A 24720-nucleotide genomic window follows, 5' to 3' on the forward strand; every position below is an offset into this window, starting at 1 on the left:
CTTTTAGAACAGAATAAGGTCCTTTGGCCCAACTTAACTATGTCAGTGCTTGTACAGAGTACGCAGATTTTAAATGTTAGGATCTTTAATCATAATGAGATTTTTGTAAATCTTTCAACAAATCCAAAGAAGTCAAATGACTCAAATTAGCCACTGTGTAGCTTAAGAATGATACTCATTTTTTCAGCAAACAAATAAAGTGCCTTAAATGTTCAGAAGATTTGATTAAATTTACCAAAATGAATTAGAGCTTTATGAGCATTATCAGACTCCCAGCAGATCAATTTTTAACCCACCATGAAGGACAGCTGATTTTACTGATGGAGATATTGTCTTCAATTTCCACATTTTCATTCCTGTGTTCAAATTCTTCTTTTTCGTTGACCCCCCCCCAGAACCTCTGTAACATTCTCTAACATTGGAGGATTCTCTCTCTGGATTAGTACAATTCTGGCTTCTCGCACACCAATTTCCTTAGTGCCTCCAATGGAGGCCATGCCTTTGGCAGTCAGGGCCCAAGACTCTGGAATTCCGCATAGGTGCACTGAACAAGCCCCTAGAATTCCGAACTTCTGCGATTCTATATGAGCACTGTCCAACTCTTGCTCTGCTCCACTTCCTTAAGAGTTTCTGCTTTGGTCACATCCCAATATCTCTGTGGTCACATCCCAATATACCAAGTGGCTAGTTTTCATAGTCTTGCATTGTCGAGCAGTATGGCATGTTGCACTGCAAATCTCATTGCTCGGAGCAAGCACTTCACAACAACATTTCAATGGGATGGTTAAATAGTTCATTGTGATGCTTTCTCGTGGATCAGTGATGGTGTGGATAGCTTGGTACTGATTGCAAACTCTGGGATATAACATGGTTGTTTTTGTTGAGTCATTTCCAGCTTTTCCATTTCTGATGAAAAGTTGTGAATCTGCAACATTAATTCTATTTCTCTCTCCACAGGCGCTGTCTGATATGATGAATGCTTCCAGCACTTTTCTGTGGTATCTTAGCCATTCCTAGCCTTCTGATTATTGGTCACATTCCAGTAATGTATACATTTCTGTAAATGGATTGTCCATAAGAGATCTCTTTCTTAAACACTATACTGATAGTTTGATTCCTTTTCAAGTACCTTCCATGAGAAAAAAATATTAAAATGTCATCATGTTCTGTTTAAAACATGTTCCAATGAAAAGTAAGGATTACATTTTGTTCAATAGCAAAAATCTAGCTTGTTTTTCCCACTAGCTCCTGGGTATCTAGGATTATATTCAGCAGTTTGACTTTTTTTGGTTAATGGCTAGAACAAGCCGAGTTAATTGTACGGCAGATATCTGCAAATGGATTTTCCACTGATCGAATTGCATTCACAAGTAATCTACCTGAAAAGATTTTTACGTCGAGGACATAGTCTGGTAAATGGTATAGGTGTACTGCATGCCAAGATTGATAATGCGTGCGATTTGTCTTCGACTCTGCTTCCAAAACCTAGTAATGTGCAATAACCCATTAAATCAGAATACCTATACACATGATTGACACTTGAAGACATTTGTCTTTTATTGCTGTAAACATCGATTTGGAAGATGCCCCTTCATCTTGAACAATTTGTCTCTTGTTTTACCCGAACAACGTTATGTTGCTTGACTTCCAGGATCAAGTTTCGTTTTTTCAGTTTTGTTCCGCTATAACTTCCTCTACAATATCTTCAGCCTCCTCCAATTGTACCCACTTTTAGAAATCCCTCCAAAATTGGGAACTTGTTTCAGTAGCCTGATATTTCTGTAATCTCTTCTGGCCCTCCAAGTTCTCCACACTCTTTCAATGTTGGTTTCTCACAAATCCACAACTTTAATCGCTGCACCATTTGTGGCTAAGTCTTCAACAACCTAAGTTCTAAGTGTTAATATTCTCTTTTTCTTTAAATGGCCTTGTTTGACCATGTTTGACCAAGTTTTGATCGTTTCCCCTTAAATTTGACTGTCATATTTTGTTTCATTATTACTGTGTAGGAGCCTTGGGACATATTACCATGCCTAAATTATTATATATATGCAAATTATTCTGCCTGCTTTTAATTCTAACATGCAAATCCTTTTTTTCTTAACCTGGCTTAAAAATCCATCACTATAGTGAAGAAATTTCCCTGAATTTGATTTCTCATTCTCCCTTTTAAAATCATAAAATGTCTGGATTATTTCAGAAAATGTGCAGACGCTATTAAAAGAAATTGGATGGACCAGTTAACTCTGCAATCAGCTGGTGACAAATCACCACAAGACCTATAAAAGCACTGATCCAACCATTAGCTCATACAAGTTGCTAAATACAAAATATATTTTTACCCTGCGGCAAAAATGAAAAGGAAACATATGAGCTAATTTGCATTGAAGATGGAGTCATAATGATTAAGTTAACTCGATGACCTCTTCACAAATAGGGAGGTCACTGCTAACACCATAGAGCCTTACAGCACAGAAACAGGTCCTTCAGCTCATCATGTCCATGCCAACATTCAAGTACCATTTACCAGCACTTGTTCTGTAGCCTTCAATGCAATGGTGATTTAAGTCCTTGCGTAGATACCCCTTTATTGTTATGAGAGTGATGCGTCCACCACCTATTCAGCCAAGTCATTCGATAAACCAGCCACTCTAAGGGTGAAAAAGTTGACATTTCATCTCCAGACCATTTCTCCGCAACCCATGCCTCCAACTTGAAGTACCTCTACTGTAGAGAAAGGTTTCCCACTACGCACCCTATCTATTCCTCTCATAATCCTGTATACCTCCATTAGATCTCTGTTCCAAGAAAAACAAACCTAGTCTTTCCAGCCTCTACTTATAACAGAAATATTTCATACCTAGGCAGAAGACTAGAGAATCATCTGTATGCTTTCCAGTGCAATCATGTCCTTCCTAGAATGTAGTGACCAGATTTAAATATTTTATTCCAGCGCTGCTTGAATTAATGTTTTATAAGACTGTACAATAATCTCGATATGCCTATATTTCATTGCCAAGCTAATGAAGGAAAGTGAAGCATGCGCCTTCTTCACCACCTATTTGTCCTGCCACAGTTAGTGAGCCTTGGACTTGTACTCTGATTACTTTCTCTTCCTCAATACTCCCTTAGGTCTTACCATACATCGTGCACGTCAAAGCCTTATTAGTTCTTCCAACCTGCATTGTTTGCTCTCGTCAGGATTAAACTCCGTCTGTTATTGTTCTGTCCATTTACACAATCAACTTCATCTTGTAGCCTACAAAAATCTTCAGCACCACCAACAATACTTCCGATCCATGTGTCATCCGCAAACTTACGAACCTACTTCCTACATTCACATTCAGATTGTTAATATATAAAGCCATCAACAAGGGTCTCAGCGTGGAACTCTGTGTACACAAGTGCAAATGGCAGTTTCATTTCTAGTTTGCCAAATTGCCCTGGATTTTATAGCTCTTTTGGGCCTGCCTGCCTGTGTTACCCGTTCAAAACCTTTACACAAAACCTTTCTACAGTCCATGTGGACGCCATCAATTAAACTACCCTGATTGTCACACTTTGTTACCTTTTCAAAAAATCTAAGCAAATAAGTCAGCAAAGTCCTCCTCTTAACAAAACTATGCTAACTATTCTCGAACAATCCCTGCTCCTCCAATTGCAGTTGTATTCAGTCCCTTGGAATTGTTCTCAATCATTTCTCTACCATTGATGTTAGACACACAGGTCCATAATTACCTGGCTTATCCCATTCTTGTCTTCATTGTTATCCAGTCTTCTGGTACCTCGTCTGTATCCAGCGAAGTTTTGAAAATTTCTATCAAAGCACCAGAAATCTCTTCCATGCATCCTGCGGCAGGCTGAGATACACCAGGCCTTAGGGAATTATTTCCTTTGTGGGCTGTTCAGGATCAATCCACACAGAAGTCACTGTTCCACTGTTGAGAAAAGATTTGTCACTCTTTAAAACCAAGGAGCATCTGTTATTCTGCAATACACCAAATAGATCTTGTGTGACAGATTTTGTTCACACATTGTTTTTGAAACTTTCGCCAGATACAACAGTTTTTTTTTAAATTTTAAGTTTGGCTTGATTGTTCTGCATGAAATGCTTCATTCACAAGATCATTCTTCATTTTACATAAAGAGCCAAAGGATTTTGGTTCTTTATGTAAAGATGGGAAAGTAGGTCTGTGTCCCTTTGAGATCATAAAATGTAATTTTTTTGTATTCTTGAGATGAATTATTCACGATCCTGGCCCACATTTGATCCCTTAGTCAACATTACTGAAAAACATCTGATCATTTTTGCATTACTATTTGTAGGAGCTTGTTGCAAGCAAATTGACTGTGATTTCTACTTTCATTTTGAAAGTACACTTTTATAGTAGGCTACTAGCATTACACATTCTGGAGTTGTGTACGCTGCAGTGTAGATCCAACCATTCTCTGCTTATTTGTCCCAAACATATTTTAACATCAATATTAGATAACAAAGCAGTCTTTCCATGTTTCCATTTAAGCATAGCTCCCATGCCTCATTTGAAGGCATTCGATCAAGAAGGTTCTAACTAAAATTTCTCTAAAGAAGTCCAATAACTGCCCTTAATTTCCCTGCCCTGAAAGGGACTTGGGATAAGAGAAATTCAGTTAGATCAACTAACTGCTGAGATCAGAAGTGTACTTATTGGGACAACGAAGGTGGACTTTAATTGAAGCATTCAAAGTAAAATGGAGCTTTAATGAGAGTGTGTTTTTTTTTAAACATTTTCAGGACAATTGATAATCAGAGGACACAAATTTGTGTTATTTGTTAAAATAATGAAGGGAGAGATATATAGAGATCATTTTTCACCATTGTGGCGTGTACTGGGAGCCAGTCCCAGATTCATTTGTAACTTTCAAGATGATAAATGTTTATCAATGAAACTTTTCAGATCCATGGGGAAAAGCAAAGAATAGAAATAATCAAATAATCCTTTCAAAAAGCCGAAAGAAGTGAAGTGAACTGAAGGCCTCCTTTGGTCTATGTTGCTTTATGTTTTACTATGTTTTTGAGCAGTAAAACACATCGTTCCTGATTAAAAATTTGAATTGATACCTTGAATGTGAGACATACTGCACAAAGGTGAGGTAAACCCACTTTTTAAATAGCTAATAATAGGCATTAAGAAAAGGGCCAGTCATTTGATGGTTTATTCAAGTACAGAGCCAGGAATTTCCAAATACCTGTCAATCTGTTCAACTTCCTTCATAAGCAACAATTAACCTCTAAGAGGCCACTGAATGTGCCACTTTTATTGCATTGAAACTGTGGTCTTAAAGGAACAGGACACTTTACACTTAAGGAACATTACTGTAAAGAATAATGTTACTGTTATAAGATAATAGGTTCTCCAAGGTATCAAGAGCAATGCCAAAGAAAATTCATTAGCTAAATATATGAAGTAGGAATAAATATGTCTAATTTCAACCTTGGCGAGGCGTGACAAAAATAACAGGTTGCATTCATACAAGTAATTTAACATCGGAAAATGCCAGGCAACTCATAGAAGAGATCATCAAAGGAAACTGAGATACTGGTTCTGTAGTCAAAGATGCAAAAGAAGAAGGATTTCAGTGTGCTCATGAATGTTCCAATCCATGAAGGTGAAGCTATTATCAACCAAGCTAATCAAATACTGCGAGATCTTTTGTGGGTATTTAATTACAAGCTAAAACAGATTATTACAAAGGTACATCTTGGAACATGAAAACGTGGACAATTTATTAAAGCTACATTTTGCTAGTGACTTCACCTTCAAAGTGACTGTAAAAAAATTGGAACAAATGTGAGTTATTAGGTGTAAGCTTTACATTCATCCAATATTTTTCAGGATTTAGTGGAGTGGATACATAGATTAAATATGTTTTGTGCAAATGAGCGAAAAAGTTTCCAGCAGGTTTACTAATGCAGCAACTGTGTGTAAATAGGAACTCCAGCTATGAATCTTCACCTTATATCATCCAACACATGCTACTTTGATGCTATACTTTGATTTTAAGTGACCTTGTAAATTGCGCTCACATGAACCGTTGTGTTTGAGCTTAACAGGTTAACAAAGCCCATCATACAAGCTATTGAGATATTCTCTGAGTGCATCAAGACTGCCCTCAACATCAGACCCAGTAGAAGCTATTACCTCATCTGCTCGCTGAGACAGATGACCATGTGACTTAAATGAATGGGCTCATTACTCAGGGCAGCTAACAGCATTTATTTGGTGTAGACTGGAATGCGTCATTTAAAATCCAACCTCAGCAAAGTCTTCAAGCCTGATTCAGCAAATCACTCCCCAAAGACTGAATTACCTTGTTTATCGGAGGACCATTGAACCCGATTGCTGTGTAATTTAAAACAAAATGGCTCTTTGCTTCAATAGGAATAATTTATATTGTCTTCCTGCATCCACTAAACTAATGCAGTTCCAACCCTTCAATAGTTGGGAAAGGATGACTGTAGTTTTACCTCGTCAAGTTAAGTTTTTTGTCATATGCACAAGTACGGTGTGATACAGGTACATTGAAAGTATTGCTTGCAGCAGCATCACAGGCACGTTAACTTAGATAACACACAAAAACATAAATGATATATAATGTGTAAGTAAGTACTGCAGGTGCTGGTAAAATCGAAGGTGGACACAAAATGCTGGAGTACTCAGTGGGTGAGGCAGCATCTATGGAGAGAAGGAATGGGCGACATTTCAGGTCTGAAGAAGGGTCTCGACCCGAAACATTGCCCATACCTTCTCTCCATAGATGCTGCCTCACCCGCTGAGTTTCTCCAGCATTTTTGTCTACCTTCGATTTTTCCAGTATCTGCAGTTCTTTCTTAAACATTTTATTATATGATATTTTATAAAGCAGAACAAGTAAGTGAAGTAAGTAAGTAAGTTTATTAGATTAGATATTAGATTAGATTTGTTTATTGTCATTCAGACCTTTCGGTCTGAACGAAATTCTGTTTCCCTGCATTCATACATATAATTTTAAAAAAATGACAAAACACATAGTCAACACAAATTTAACATCCACCACAGTGAGTTCACCAAACACCTCCTCACTGTGGTGGAAGGCAAAATCTTAAAGTCTGTGGCTCTTCCCTCTTTGTTTTCCCTCATTATTCCCTTATTGGCCAAGTATTCACATACAAGGGATTTGCCTTGGTGCTCCGCCCAAAAGTAACAACATGACATACGGTGACAGTTACGTATGACTCAGAAAACACTAAACATTAATAATAATAAGACATTAATGATAAAACACCATTGATCAAGCATGTGAACCAACACAATACCAGATCAAAGGGAGGCAACAAAAGAGGTTCATGGTAGGTTGTTATAGTAGCCAATTAAAATGGATGTTTATACTGAGCAGCATACTTTGTGATCTTTATGTTTACCTGACCATCAACTTGTAGGAGACAAATTAGGCTAGGTTGATTAAACAGGCGACAATGTAACTAACTGATTTGAATGCTTATTCACATGCAATTAAAAAGTTGTGAGCTGTGCAAAGCCAGATTGGAAATGTTCCATGGCCATTGGATGGAAGTAAAAGAGTGGAGTGTAGGATAGGTAGAATGATACTTACAACCTTTGTAGTAAGTACTTTGGATGGCAACATGAGAGGTTGAAAAGAAATTCTACATATGGGCCAAGAGTATGCATAATGCCGATTGATAAATGATTGATATAATCTGCAAAACAAAGGAGAATATCACGTCAATGGAGAGATTCACCCATGTAGAGGAAGAACCTGAATGAAGATTTTTCCACAGATGCTGCCAGACCCTATTGATATTTATCCTGCAGTTTCTATTTTATTTTGGAGTTCTAACATCTATAGTTTTTTTTTTACTTTGCTTTTGTTTACAGGTGTTGGCACAATTGATTGAAATGCCCATTTCCTTACTGTGCTATTCTGAATTCTAAAGAAAGAATTTCCTTTTTTATAAAGCTTTTTATGACCTTGGGGACACCTCAGCCTGCTTTTTAGCCAATAAAGCAATTTTGAAGTATAGTTACTTTTGTAACGCAGGAAAGATAATAACATGAAGTGCCCGCCAAAGTGAATTTGGCAAATATTTTCTCGGGTGCAACTGGATTTAATCATAGTTGCGCAGGGTTGCTTGTAATATTAGTAGTGAAATCACTCTTTGCCCAGACTGCTGTCTAGCTGTGAGCTTGTAACTATTCTTGACCACAAACATCAATAAACCTTTGCAGATGAAATAAGTTTATTTCAGTGCTACCCTGGTAGGTGGTAGCATAATCTTGTAATCACAAGCGTAGGGGATGAGGATCAGAGACAACAGATTATGATCAAAGCCTTTCTGAATCTGATTATTGATGTTATAGCACTGCTTTTTGGAATTCTTTTCCAGCCCTAGAGGTTAGCTTATTGGATGCTTTCCTATTTAAATACAGCACAATGAACTAGAAATTGTTTCTGAGTAACCAAGGTACATTAGTAGGAACGATCATTTAAGGCCCGCCCGATGCTGAATTGTGTTCTTGAGTCTATTATGTGTTGAAGCACATACAATAATACAATCAGGTTTTCAACAATATTGAATTTGAATCAAAGACCAGACTGATAAATTTACAAATCCATTTTTTTTCATGGAATGTTTGTTAATGCAAAAAAACATTCAGCCCCTTAAACCTGTTGCTCTATTCAATTAAATCACAAAGGCATAGTAGTTGAGCTTAATCTGGCTACTTTTATTTCTGTAACCATGTCCCATAGAATTATCTTCATCTCAATTTTGAAATTATATCTTTAGAAATATTGCAGCATCTTTCAGTGTGCAGCAGTGATTCCTGGTGTTATTCCTTTGGAAATCTGAAGTACAGTTTTGCTTTTTCTTTGCAGTTTCTATCTCAAGGCTCTCTGTTCGTTCTTACCCGAGACCTCCAGATAAGAGAATGTGATTATCTGAATGGTTTTAAAACCCAAAGTTGAGGGGCCCAAGCACATAAGCCATGATTTTATCACATATTTGCTATTCTTTTGCAACTGTGAGCCTTGACCTTTATTCCATGTTTCCTCAGAATACTTTAAAGCTAAACATGGATCAAGGGAGATTGTGTTAAAGCCCTGTCCCACGGTACGAGTTCATTCCAAGAGCTCTCCCGAGTATTAAAAAAAATCAAACTCGTGGTAAGCACAGAGAATGAACGTAGCGGGTACGTCGGAGCTCGGGGACGTCTCTTAACGGCTCGTAACGCTAACGGCAGGTACTCGGGAAGACTCGCTAACGGCAGGTAAGCACGGGAAGACTTGTGAAGATTTTTCAACGTGTTGAAAAATGTCCACGAGAGCCCCGAGTACCGACGAGTGGCCATTACCATGAATCTCCGAGTTCGAATCAGGGCAAACTCGGGAGAGCTCTTGGGATGAACACGTACCGTGGGACAGGGTTTAAGTTGCTGAGTCCACATATAGAATGTTACAGATCATGATAAGGAGATAAGATGGAGTCTAGGACATGTCATTCAGGTCAATACCTTTCCAAGCAGCTTCCAATAGACATGAAGTGACACCATAACAAATAATTGAAGTTTCAATTATCTGGAAAGTATATTAAAAAAACCGACAAAGTACCTACTTTTTTTACTGTAACTCTGGCTAATTTCAATGAATATGAGTTTCTGCTCCAGAATGGAATCCTTACTAATTACCAAAATAAATTGAGAGATAATGAGGAGATTTGATTAGTGCAACAAGTTGTTGTAATCCACACTGTAATTTCCTAAAGAGTGGAAGGAAAAGTTTCAATCACTACTTTCGGGACCTTCAGAACTCGAGGACCTGGGCTTTAGGTCGGCGTTGAACAGGCTAGGAGTTTATTCCTTGGAACGCAGGAGGATGAGGGGTGATCTTTTAGAGGTGTGTAAGATCACGAGGCGAATAGATACAGTAAATGCATCTGGTAAATGAGTCTTTTACCCAGAGTAGGAGAATCAAGAACCAGAGGATAGAGGCTAAGGCGAGAGGGGAAAGATTTAATAGGAACCTGCAGGGTAACCTTTTCCACACAAGTGTGGTAGGTAGATGGAACGAGCTGCCAGAGGGGGTAGACACAAAATGCTGGAGTAACTCAGTGGGTCAGGCAGCATCTCTGGAGAGAAGGAATGGGAGAGACCCTTCTTCAGACTGAGGGGGTAGTTGAGGTAGGTACTCTCGATACGAAACAATGGAACGATACGATAGAATTTGTAAAAAATTGAAACACCATTTAAAAGATATTAAGACAGGTATGTAGATTGGAAAAGTTGAGAGGGATATGGGCCAAACACAGGTCAATGGCACAGAAACAGGCTGTTTTAACCTATCTTTCTCACCGTGATGCCTATCTATGCTTATCCCATTTTCCCACATTTGTCCTTTATCCCTCTTTGCCTTCCATATCCATGTACCTGCCCAAAAGCCTTTTAAATATCGTCAAGAGGGAAAGTGAGAGAGATTCAGAAAGGTGTCGGAGGGTGAGTTTGAGAGCTTAGGTCCAAAGGTGTGGGGAGGCATGGGTTGTAATGGTGGAGCAATTAATCATGGGGATGAGAAGGTGTCAGAGATCGGAGATTACAGCAATCTCATGGCTGAAAGATGCAACAGAGATCGATCGGGTAGGGATGAGGCAGCCACAAAGCCTATTGAAGACAAAAATAAAATGTTGTCAGATTAATCGGCTATTCAAGTGTGTGGAAGAAACATCACAGCCAAGCCTAACCCTGTCCCTTTATGAGGTCTACAAATGTGTATTTTCAGAGGAGTCAATAATAAGTAAGCCATAGAACTTTGGCCACCAAACTGTGAAATTCAGACAAGATCATTTAACTAAGCAGAGGCCAGTAATCAAATCTTGGTTCATGCAGTTGCAGTGGCTGAGTTCCACACCAAACTGAGTATTTTCCATTCAAACCAGGGCAGAAAGCCAATAAACTGGCTTGGTTGCCAATATTACAGAAATTAAGATTGCGCATAAAACGTTTGCAACTGAAGTATAAATCTGACAAGGTTATGGCTATAATTTTTGAGTTGGCTATGAATTATAGAGCTTGGATACATACTTCTAGAACATGGAACATAGAAAAGAACATGACTGGAACAGGCCCTTCTGTGCCCAACATGATGCCAAGGTAAACTGATTTAATCTGCCTGCATAAGATCTATATCCCTCCATCTTTACAGAGCCGCATCATGACTTCTTGATTCTTATTTTCCATGCCCCGACCAAGCATACCATACGCCTTCTTTACCGCTCTATCTACTAGTGTTGCCACTTTCAGGGAGCTACGGACATGAACTCCAAGATTCCTCATTGTTGTTAAACATCTTGCCATCAACCAGTTACCTTCCCCTTTCATTCGACCTCTCAAAATACAACACCTGACACTTGCTTGGATTAAGCTCCATCTGCATTTTTTCTACCCATTTCTGTCATTGATCTACATTCTGCTGTATAATTTGATAGCCTTACTCTCTTTAGCAACTTTGGCAATCTAATCCAATTCATTCCCCATTTCCTCAACTAATATCTCTATGAAAAACTAATCTTACAGATCACTTTGTGGGATCCTGCTGTGTGGAAATTGGCAGTCACGTTCTTGACCCTATGGCAGTGATTACATTGCGTAGAGTATTTTATTCACTATAAAGGCAAACGAGGATATGGAAACAGGTTCTCTCTTTTCCTTTGACTATCTTAGGGAAAGGAGGGAAGAGAACGGCAGCCTCGATTGAAGTGTGAGAGAAATCCGAACCACCAGGAAAAAAAGAGGACAATCAAGTTGCCAGAAGTGGCAACACTGTAAGGTTAAACAAAAACAAAAATTGCTCACCACACTGAAAAACTTTCAGCACAAAAAGGTGTTTTCTTCATTAAAACATCATGGTAGTCATTTAACAGCAAAGTTAAACAGAGTGTTAATGGGCATCAAATCCTGCAGGGTTCTTGGATTAATTTTAGGTGTGACCCGATAGACAGAATTGTATATAACACACAGAGTCTATAACTGTCCACAGTATTCAATGCAGTTCCCTGTGGATCAACCAAGATTAAAAATACCTGTCTACACTACTTATGAGACCAAAGGAATCTAGGTTTCATTATTTAAAAGAAAGCAGGTTTTGGGATGAACTCTTAAATCCTCTTTCAATAAATGATGACAGAGAGTTTTACATCAAAGAATGCTGAAGTGCACTCACCACATTAAGTTGGGTATATTTTTATCTCCATGGAGAAAGTAAAAACATCCTCCTTTTTCACCTTTTGGACCTGCATTCAGGCACAGCCAGGATTAAACAAAACCTAGTTTCTAGTTGCTGAAAGTAAGAATCTGATGCAATCCATTTTGGAGCAAAGTTGACTACTCTCCAGATCCCCTGGAATTAAACATTAATCTTTGGGCATTGTTGAAAGCAAGAATTAAACAGGCGAAATCTCATTGTAGAAATTAAAACAAAATATGGTCAGCTGTTTTACCAGCTTCGTGGACAACAACATCAATGAGAAGAAAAGGAATGGGTGACATTTCGGGTTGAGACCTTTCTTCAGACTGAGAGTCAGGGGGAAAGGGAAACAAGAGATTTAGGCTGTGATATAGAGATATATAGAACAAATGAATGAAAGATTTGCAAGAAAGTAATGATGATGAAGGAAACAGGCCATTGTTAGCTTGGCCTAGGTGCAAAGAAACTAGTATAGACAATGAGATTCAACGAGATGACTTTGAAGCGGGTGGGGGAGGGATGGAGAGTGGGGAGATACAAGGGAGACTTGAAGTTAGAGAAATCAATATTCATACCACTGGGTTGTGAGCTACCCAAGCGAAATATGAGATGCTGTTGGAGGAAAGCAATGGAGCCATGAGCTTTGCATTGAGTAACTAACCAATGGTACAAATGTGTTAGTTCGGGGAAGATAGTTATTGATGAATTCTCTGGGAATGAGACTGGCAACTGTTGGAACAATTTAGACCCAGTTTTTAGCAAATAGAGCCACAATCCAATACTGCCTTAATTCAGTTCCGTAATAGAAACATAGAAAATAGGTGCAGTAGTAGGCCATTCGGCCCTTCAAGCCTGCACCGCCATTCAATATGATCATGGCTGATCATCCAACTCAGTATCCCATCCCTGCCTTCTCTCCATACCCCCTGATACCTTTAGCCACAAGGGCCACATCTAACTCCCTCTTAAATATAGCCAATGAACTGGCCTCAACTACCTTCTGTGGCAGAGAATTCCACAGATTCACCACTCACTGTGTAAAAAATGATTTTCTCATCTCGGTCCTAAAAGACTTCCCTCTTATCCTTAAACTGTGACCCCTAGTTCTGGATTTCCCCAACATCGGGAATAATCTTCCTGCATCTAGCCTGTCCAACCCCTTAAGAATTTTGTAAGTTTCTATAAGATCCCCCCTCAATCTTCTAAATTCTAGCGTGTACAAGCCGAGTCTGTCCAGTCTTTCTTCATATGAAAGTCCTGCCATCCCAGGAATCAGTCTGGTAATGTCAAAGGAGCAGCCACTGTTCAAAATGCTCCTCAGTGCAGAGACAGGTTGTTTAAATGGAGCAGAGATCACTTGCTTGACATTGTACTGAGCAGCATTGCCCTGCACATGTTTGATGTTGACATATTATGTAAGACACTTGAACTGCCATTTGAACAGTTATCAGCTGTTCATTCATCCTTGCTTGGTCAGGACGCTAGCAGCTTTTATCTCACAGCACTATTTCATCACGTGTACTGCCAGCAGTTCAAGAAAGCTTACCATCAGCTTCTCAAGGGCAGGCAGCTAACGATGGGGAATCCCCATACTTCATGAAAGAGATGTTCCTATTTGAGTTTTTCACAGGGATTCAAATGCTACTGGCAATCCTGCCTTTTATATACTATCCCTAAATTGCCACTGAGCTGTGAAAGGGAAGCAGTTAAGTTAATTACACTGGGTGGAAGCGGTATGGTGTCCAGCTACAATTGATAGATTTTAGATTTCAGTAAAAGAGGGTCAAAAAAGTGAAAAAGAAAAGTAAAAAGAATATGAGTGTAAACTAGTAAGAATTTATTTTTTAACTGTGAGAGCTTCTATACTTATGCAAAAAGGAATGGATGTGAGGGCAACTGTGGAACCCTTACAATTAAAGACAGATAATATATAATGGGGATGACAGAAATGGCAGAGGAATTAAACCATTACTTTGCATCTCGCGTCATGGAAAAGACACATACACACTGCCAAATGCATGAGAGAATCTGAGATCTAGTGAGAATGAGGAATGGAAGGAACTAAATATTAGTTTAAAAAATAGTGTTGGAGTTGGTGAGCTTGACGGTTGTTAAATTTTAAAGATGGTATGATCTACATCCAACAGTTTGTAAAAAAAGGCAATAAAAAAGGCATTTCTCCTGGAGCTGTCTTGCTGAAAAGATCAGATCTACTATTCCACGCTCTTCCAGGAAACCACATTGGAACCATGCAACAAAAGCTTTTAACTGTACCTCGGTACACGTGACAATAAACTAAACTGAACGATAGACTCAACTGAACTGAATATTGCTTCACTTATGTGAAGACAAAGAATGAAGAAATGATGCACCAACCTGCATTAAAAACTCTACATACAGAACCAAACACATCCTTGTGAATGGTCAGAGGCTTTCAGTAGTGGACAAGTTCATATACCTTGGCTGCGTACTCTCACTCAACAATGATGATGAAGTCAACAACAGGATAACAAAAGCCAGAGCTGCTTTTGAAAGACTGAGCAGTAAAGTGAAGGAACTGAGAAGAATCAGTCTCAAGACCAAGCTGAAAGTGTATCATGTTCTTATCATACCCACCTTACTCTATGCTTGTGAGATCTGGGCAATGGGCTTCGGACAACAGCGTAACAACTTCCACATGACCTGTCAGTAGAAAATAATGGTGGAATATTGCAACCTTCACGTGGTCCGCCCTGTTTCAACGAATGCAATCAACCCAGCATGCACAATCAAATAAGATCAAATAGAACAAGTTGTCCGACAACTTTAGGCTGTGCACGCCATACGCAAGAAGAAGTAGAAAATACTTCTCCTCAAGTGACTAGACACAGATTCTGTCCCAGATAAATCTCCCTCCCTAGCGTCTACATATTGTTGAAAGAATGACAGATTTGATGGGCTGCATGTCAGAAGATTGTCTAATGATAGAATACCGAAACAGCTACTTTATGGAGACCTGAGTGAGGTCAAATGATCACCTGGTCTACGGAAAAAGAGAACCAAAGTCTATCTTACAAGATCCCTGAAGAGTTTCAACAGTCACACACCACTGGCATCATGGCCATTGGATCATCCTGTTTGGCCACACTTGCATAAAAAGTGGTGTCCGTTGATATGAAGAAACTAGAATGGAGGATGCAGGAAAAGAGAATCTTGAAAATCAAAAACCACTGATGCTACTGCAGCCCTGTAGCTCTTTCACATGTGTGGTGGTTACTTTCAAGATCAAGTTGGATTAATGACCATTTCTGTACACATTGCAACACTATAGCCTAGAGTGAGTGATGAACAACAACAGTAGATTAGATAAGGGAGAACCAGTTGATCTGGTGTATTTGAATTTTAGAGGGCTGTTGGTCAGGTCTCAAACAGGAGGTTGACTATAGACAATAGACAATAGGTGCAGGAGTAGGCCATTCAGCCCATCGAGCCAGCACCACCATTCAATGTGATCATGGCTGATCATCCACAATTATCAATATTATAGCACATGGAAATGGGGGATATGTACTGACACAGATTGAGAATTGATTATTGGACAAAAAACAAAAAAATAGAGAAGTAAAAGACCTTCTCGGGTTGGCAGTCTGTGACGGTGAGCACCGCAAGGATCAGTGCTTGGATCCCAGCTCCCCATGATCTAGTGCATTGAAAACAATTGCTTTTCCAATGTTAGAATGCCAATCATCAAGTATCCGTGAAATACTAGCTCAGGTGTCAGCAACTTTGGAATGGAAAGGTGAAAACTGGTCTGAATAAAATGACAGTTTTTGAAAACAAGTACAAATTAAGAACAAAATATAATTAAAATCTTTAACGTGTGATTGATCTGCCAATTTGGTTTATACACACTTTAAACAAATTAATATGTTAAACGAATAATAGACTCAACCTTTCCCTTGTCTTTGACAAGACACTGAGCCTACTCATCATTTATTGTCGGCTTCTATTGAAAAGCCAATGCCTATTGTTTTTTTCTCATCATCGCTCTGAGAAGTGACAATATTGAACAGTGGAACACACCCAGTAATGGTATTGAGTGTTCCCACTTGTGTAAGAAACCCTAAGTGTAATTTAAATATCATTTTTGTTCTGTCATCTGCCAAGGGCTCACAGGTGAATTGTCAACTGGAGTTAGACCAGAGTTCACAGTTCAATATGTGCTATTCTCTTCCTTGTTGTTCAACCACTAGACACCAAGTGATCTACCATCTCCCAACCTCACCCTGACCCTCCAACACTCCGACCCTGGTTAATGTTCGTTGTGTTATTCGTGTCCATGGGAAAACTAGATGACATTCCCAGTGCTAATTGCTAGCTTGCTGCATATGGTGTTGTTGACAATCACATTTGCTCAGTATCATCAGGATGGTTTCACAATGGAGTCAATTATCTAATTTTCCCATGAACCTCAGACATGCAACCGTACCAATTTCAAAATAGCTGGAAGTTCAGAACTCATCTTGTTTCAAGCAACATATTTACTTGATATGGAGATCAGGACCCTCTGGTCATGTTAGTTCTCTGTTGATCAGTTGCTCACTTTATCTAGTTCTGTGAGTAATGATAGAGACCTGACTAAGGCTTGACTTCAGTATTTTGATGGGCTAAGGTGTAGCAAGATTTCACCACACAGATAAATGGGGTCCTGCCAGCACAGAAAACCTTGCTGCCTCCCAAACAAACTTTGCAAGTGGTAACTCTGTTTGAGATTCAGGGCCAATTTGGCAGGTGCTCCTTCTTGCCTTCAGAAACTTTTATAACCTTACTCTTTCCCATGTCCCAACCTCTTCCAGCCTTACAAATAAAAAAGAACTGCAGAAGTTTAAAATCTGAAAAAAAACGCAGAAATACGAGAAGTATTCACCTGTCAGGTTCAACCTGATAAACAGACTTCAACCTGGTGCATTGAAGTTCTTACTCCTTCCACAGATGCTGCCTGATCTGCTGAGTATTTGCAGCATTTTCTATTTTTTATCTGTCTTGCAAACCTTCGAGATTTCTGTACATGTTCAATTCTGACCTTTTGCTCATCACCAGTTTTCATCACTCTGTCATCTGTAGCAATTTCTTCATCTGCTTTAATCTAAAACTATAAAATTCACTCCCTAAATCTTTCTTGCTCACTATCTCTTTGTTGCTGCTTAAACCAACCTTTTTTGATCAAGCCCAGAGTCTTAATATCTCCTCACATGATTCTTAGTTAAATGTCTGTACATTTATGCATGTGTGTGCATGTGTGCGTCCATGTTATACACTCAACTATGACCTCTTTCACAGTCGAATTGCTTTCTGACGCTTATAGTTTCACAGAGAAACAAATGCCAACTAAATATGTGTCAGGTCTGCTGCCAACGGCTGTTAGAATCATACACCAAACAACAGCCATGGCACCCTGCTGAAACCCACCCACACAGACATATACACAAACACACTCATATGTATCATTTCATCGCACACTTCTTTTATTACAACCCACATAAATCAGCTTTAATGAAAATCAAACTTTGAAGATCAAAGACCATGGTTTGGCAAAGCTTAAAAATACTCTTCCCTCCATTAATTTCTTTGTAAATCCAGAATAACAAACAAAAAGAAATATTAGGAATTAAGTTAGCTGATGGCATACAAAGAGGGAAAATCTTAATCTGGAGCTTTCTGTGATTCCTGGACTTTAAAGATTCAGGCAATAGAGTGAATTGCCTTATATTTTCTTAATTTTTGTGCATTTTGATAAGGTCACCCTCTCCTCCTAAGGTCACCCTCTCCAAATAAGGTCACCCTCTGCTCAACCCACTTCAGAGAATGTTTCTGATGGGTTTGGATTTTCAATTGCCAAGTGTCCAAATGACAGAATTGGAGTTACAATGTCATGGTCAAATATAATAATTGAATTGTGGGTTCACTTCGAAGCAGAACATTTATCAAATAAAGCTGTATTTAATTTAATTTAATTTAATTTAATGTAATGTGTTTGCAATTAGAATTGGTTTTCCACCCTAAAAATCTCTGCCATGAAAAGATAAATGAAAAAAGCTTTTCACCAATTCCAGCCCCTTTAATTTTAACAATTTTAGCAGCTTCCATTATGGCTTGTACCTTTATTGTCTAACTCATCTGCTGTTTTTCCAACCCTAGATCTATTACCTCTAGTCATTATCAAGAGAATCCTATCTCTTTGATTTAACTTTGGATGACATGATTCAATATCTCCATTGATGTGGATACTAAATTTTGTTTGAAGTCCTCAAGTCACAGTGTCATACAAGGCACGGCAATAGAGATAGGCTCTTTGTCCCAAATCATTCATGCCAACCAAGATGCCCAATCGAAGCTAGTTCATCTGCCCACGTTTTGTCCATATCTCTCTAAGCCTTTCCTATCCATGTGCTTTTTCAAAATTCTTTCAAATGCTGATACTGTACCTGCCTCAACAATGTCCACCTGCTGATTCCATGTACCCACCACCCTATGTGCGAAAAAGTTGTCTCTTACATTCCCGTTAAATCTTTCTCCTCAAACCTATGCCATCTAGCTTGATTCCTCTTCCTTGGGAAAAAAGACTGTGCATTCATCGTATCTATTCCTCTCATGATATAATATATTTCTCTATCATCCCACACCCTCATGAGATCCAAGGAATAAAGCCCGAGCCTGTCCAACCGGTCTTTATAGCTCAGGATCTTGAGTTCGGGCAACATCAGGACAACATGTTCTCTGCACTCATTCCAGCTTAATAGCATCTTTCCTATTGCGGGGTGACCAAAACCAAACACAATTTTTTACAGGCAACCGTGACAGTGTCTTATACAGCTTTAACATAAGATCCAAATTTCTGTAATCAATTCCTTGACTAATGAAGGCCAATATGCCAAAATATTTCTTCATTGCCATATCCATCTGTGATATCACTTTCTAAGGACTCGTATGCCTAGATCCCTCTGCTCTACAATACACCCCAGGACCCTACCATTCACTGTGAAAGTCTTGCCCTGGTTTGACTTCCTAAAATGCAATACCTTGCACCTATCTGAATTACACTCCATTGGCTCCTTGCTCTGCTGATCAAGCTCACAATATAATTCTTGATACCATCTTCACCGTCTACCATACCACCTACTTTAGTGTCATCTGCAAACTTACTCATCCAAATCATCGATTTAGCCGACAAACAGCAATAGGCCCAACACTGATCCCTGAGGCACACCACTAGTCATAGACCTTCAGTCCGATAAACAACTTTCCACCATCGCTCTCTACTTCTTACCATGAAGCCAATTCTGTATCCAGTTGGCCAGCTCTCCTTGGATCCCATGCAATCAAACCTTCCGGAAAAGCATACCATAAGAAACCTTATCAAATGTCTTGTTCAAATGCATAAAGACCATGCCTGCAACCCTGTCCTTAACAACCTACTTGGTTACTTGTTCATAAAACTCGATCAAATTCCTGAGTCATGACCTCCCACACACACAACCAAGCTGACTATCCTTAATCAACCCCTGCCTTTCCAAATGCCTGTGAAACCTTATCCCTCAGAGTCCTATTCAGTAACTCTCCTACCACAGATGTTTAGTTGGCTGGTCTATAATTCCTAGGTTTTTTGTAGCCCTTCTTAAATAGAGGCACAATTCCAAGCGCATTAGAATTTTTTATTACACTAAAAAATATTTTATATGAACACCAGTTGGTGCTGTCAACTGATGCTACTGTGATGTTTCTTCATTTGTTTTTGTCATTATGACCAAAAGGCAAGTTTGTTTTGTTAAAAAGTGAAAAAATATCTCCACTCAGGGAAGAGTAGTTCAACAAAAGGATATTTTTTAATGAATTGTTGTAATCTGGAATATTTTTCGTGAATAGCTAATTTAAGAGCTTTCAAAGAACCGGATAAACAGTTGTCGGGGAGAAAACATCAGTGAGCTAGCAGAGAATGAGACATTGATTAGCTTTCCAAGAGCTAACACAAGCACAATGGGCTGAAAGGTCACCTCCGCTGTGCAACTTTAAATTTCCACAATTGAACAGAAAATTTAGCGTTCATTTCAATAAGTGCAGAAAGAATTTTCAAAATATGGCAATAAGTATAAAATCCCTCCAACATAGTTCTCAATAAATAATTAGGAAGTTGGGGATGTCAGGGTCACTGTCAGAGGACCTTCCTTGCTTATCTCGATCTTGCAGTCCGGTAAGTTTGCATGTGGCAAATTCTGCTTTTTAAAAAAATATATTTTGTCAAGAGAGGGAGAAGAGAGTCCAGGGATATCCATCAATGGTGACATGGGTTAAATAGGAGACCCCCCTCTGAGGCATGTGAATATTTCAAAGAGCAGAGAGAGGAGAAATGGAAGTCATTAGAGGGAAAATACTCAGCTCACTGCTGTTGCCATATTTCTTCCTTTGTCTGAGTAGGAGGCCAATTCTTGGAATTAAGGACTGGATTGATTCAGAATTTAAGAAGATCTGATAATAATCTTCTCTTTATTTTCACAGACACACTCAAAGTTATGCCACATCCTCCATCTGCTGCTTGTTACAAGCCACCCACATAGTGTAATAATATCAGCTGGTCAAGGGTGACTGGTGCTTTCATTAATTTAACTGGATTTTCTGTTTGCAATTCAAGAATTCAAAGGCTAGAAATGGCACTTGAACCCAGGCCGGGAACAACTATCCGCTCAACTTAGATGCTAACTAAGTGTTTTAAATTTTGGCAGCAAGTGAGAAGAGAAAGGACAGATGAGGTGAACATCAGAATGGAAAACAATTCACATGAGTCCTCATGGGGCACCATTGTGAAGCTCAAAAGCTCATGGCTCTGGGTTTGAACTTTTAATATACTGTAGTTTGATGAAGTTTAGCAATCTTCTAGAGACAATTTATATTTCTGTAACACTTCATGATCTCAGGATCTTCTGAAACGTATTAACAAAGAAGTGTTGTTTGACTTTCTGTAGATAAAACTCAAACAATGCTCCACATTTTATGTACTTCAATTTAAACAGATTAAAGTGCATTTAAACAACTTAAAGTGCAGAGGTAATGAATCCTTGATCAAAACAGTTGCATTGATCCTGGTTTGTTTCTCGGACAACTGTCTATTTGATTAACAATAACTGATACCTCATTGAAGTAACATAGAGACTGAGAATAGGACTTTAGACATAAAATGGAGCGTAACTATATATATATCAATAGAATTATACACTCGTGACTGTGTGGTCAAATTCTGCTTTAACTTCCAATTCCTAGTTTGTAGATGATTCCGCCATTGTGGGCCTGATCTTGAACCGTGATGAGATGGAGTACAGGAATGGGATAGAGAACATAGTAACGTGTTGCCAGGATAATCATTTCTCCCTCAGTTTCAGCAAGGCAATGGAGTTAGTTAATGGCTTCAGGAAACAAGGTGATTGAGGGACACAACTCAGGCAGCTTCAATCGTGCCTAAGTTGGGATAGTTGAGAGCTTTGAGTTCCTTCCTCATGGTTGCCAACGTCACCCATTCCTTCTCTCCAGAGATGTTGCCTGTCCTGCTGAGTTATTCCAGCATTTTATGTCTATCTTCCTCATAACTTAGGTGGTATCATTCTGTTGCATCTTTGGTACCATTCGTCTATGACCAGTATAATATATAATGATCCGTATTAAGTGATGTTTGGCTGGATGATCCGAAGTGATGCTGGTTTCAAGGGGGGTAGTGAGGGAGGTACAGAGTTATAGGACGGGCATTCCAGAAGCTGGGAGTTGTCGGGCGGACAATAGACTGGAGACCTTTCTTCCTTCTGATGGCTACACATGTGCAGGGTGGTGTTTCCCAACATGTAATACTGTGCCTTGCAAGAGCAAAAGGTTTTGTTCAATAACCCAAACCTCAGGTTTAAGTGCAAACATATTTAAAACCTTTCAGATCAAGCCTTTCACTTAAAGTTTCAGCTGAAACATAATACTCAACACCAAGCCATTACCACGGAAATCCACTGCAGTCCGCTGGCAATGTATACAATTTCATATAGTTAAAGATGTTTTTGAAACCAACATTAAAATCTTTGTACACAAAAAAGCTGGAGAAACTCAGCGGGTGCAGCAGCATCTATGGAGCGAAGGAAAAAGGCAACATTTCGGGCCGAAACCCTTCTTCAGACTTTGTCTGCAAAATCTTTGTCATGTGCAGCTAATTCAGCAGCGACTTTTATATCTGAGGGAACTTAAAAATATCATTGTTTTCAGGCATGGTATTCTCAAACTGGCAGTCTCCAAAATATTGTTTTTTTATTAATTAAAACTACTGAAATAAGTTTTAAAGAATTTAATTTAAAAGTGATCGTTTTCATTGGCAGTTATAACAAGTAATTGTTTTTATTGGAATTCATTGGTTCAATATCAATTTATCCAATCATTTGAATCAGAGGATCTGCTTCTTGTGGCAGGGCAGGCAAGAGAACAATAACTTGTAGTAATTGGTACCTGATGGAGGGATCATGAAGAGACTTGTTTTTATGCAGTGAGTTGTGATCTGGTATGTACTGCATGAGAGGGTGGTGGCAGAAACCGAACAGCAAGCTTCAGGAGGACATTATAATGGAAAGTGTGCAGATCTACAAGTACATGTAGATGTCTGAGATTAATTGAATGCCTCTTCACAAGATGTTTGCACAACGGGTTTAGTTTAGTTTTAGTTTAGTTTAAAAATACATAGTGGAAACAGGCCCTTCGGCCTACTGAGTCCAGCCGACCAATGATCCCCGCACACTAACCCAATCCTACACATACTAGGCACAATTTACATTTATAGCAAGCCAATTAACCTACAAACCTGTACGTCATTGGCGTGCGGGAGGAAACCAAAAATCGCGGAGAAAACCCACGTGGTCATGGGGAGAACATACAAACTCCGTACAGACAGCACCCGTCGTCTGAATCAAATCCGGGTCTCTAGCGCTGTAAGTGCTGTAAGGCAGCAACTCTACCTCTGCGCCACCATGCCTCCCATCCTCAATCATCCTCTCTCCATAATCTGGGTGCTTGTAACTGAATGTTTCCATTTTGAAATTTAAATCAGATGATTTGTACAGTACAGCCCTCTTGGGAATGCGCAATTGGGAAAGAAATGGAGATGATTAACATTGATGCGTTTAAGGGGAAGATAGATAAGCACACAAGAGAGAAAGATACAGAAGGATGTGTTTGAAAAAGCAGGTCGTGAATTGGTTCCTTTAAAGAAGAAGCACCAACACCAGGAACAGATGGGCTGAATAGCCTGCTTCTATACTATCAGTTTGTTTTAATTGTATGTTAAATCTTGAACACCTTTCACTCCAAGCAGCAGCAAAGGGAATTTGTCAATTTGAACCTCAACATCAGATCCAATATTACACCCATTGAAAGGTACAATCAGATCTCTGCCTCAGTGTTCAGATTGGTAATGTCAATTTGACCAGAGCAAGCAACAAATTCACAAATGCTATTTTGTAACAGTATTTCTGGATGCTGTCAGCAGACTCTGCGGTTATGCTGAACAGAAAGTACATGAATGCTTTTCTATTAAATGCAGATCAAAAATGTTCAAGAGAACTTTGACAATGAAAGTATAAAACCTTTCCCAAATTTTAGCAGCTGATACAAAATATTAAAAAAAAACCCATGTTGTACATAATTGTAAAATTGTATACATACCAAATAGACAGCGATGTTTTATGTTTCAAATGAAATATAACAAACCCTCAGAAGTAATATCTGTCTATATATATTAAATAATATATTAATATATGAAATATATTACATAATTTGACCAATCAACGATTTACATGTAATATATAAAATTATACAAGTATTTAATGATTTACAGAAACATATAAACATAGGCAACCAATATAGATCAGCCTAAACATAAATCTTTTTTTTTATTCCTCTCAACTATTTATATAGCTATATTATAAGTTTACATTGTAACCTTAACAATTCAACAGATGTGCCTCTGGTACGCATAAACCCAATAATGGCTTCTTCAATAGGCTTCACGTATAACATGTAACAAATCTCAACCCACATACCAAAGAAGTACCTTGACCTTGCACAATGATGACTGCAAAATATCACATAAATTACTAAACATAATTTATAAAACTTAAACTAACATAAACTGATATATCCATAAGGTCTTGCAGTAATTGAAATAATACCAAAATATTCCCAAGTATCACATAACCATCAATAGCAACCAGGAACATTTAAAACTTATGTCTTCCTTTTTACATTACTTCTCAGAACTCTTCATATAGCTCCCCGTGGATCTTAAACTTTTTTCTCTCAGCTGACATCTTTGAAGTTAGGAAGCGATCATCTCTGACCTTTCGTCCAGATGGTTTCCATTGCTTACAAGTCAGCCATCACAATTCCAACTTT

The sequence above is a fragment of the Leucoraja erinacea genome, chromosome 32 (assembly GCF_028641065.1).
Source record: "Leucoraja erinacea ecotype New England chromosome 32, Leri_hhj_1, whole genome shotgun sequence".
Classification (NCBI taxonomy): Eukaryota; Metazoa; Chordata; class Chondrichthyes; order Rajiformes; family Rajidae; genus Leucoraja; species Leucoraja erinaceus.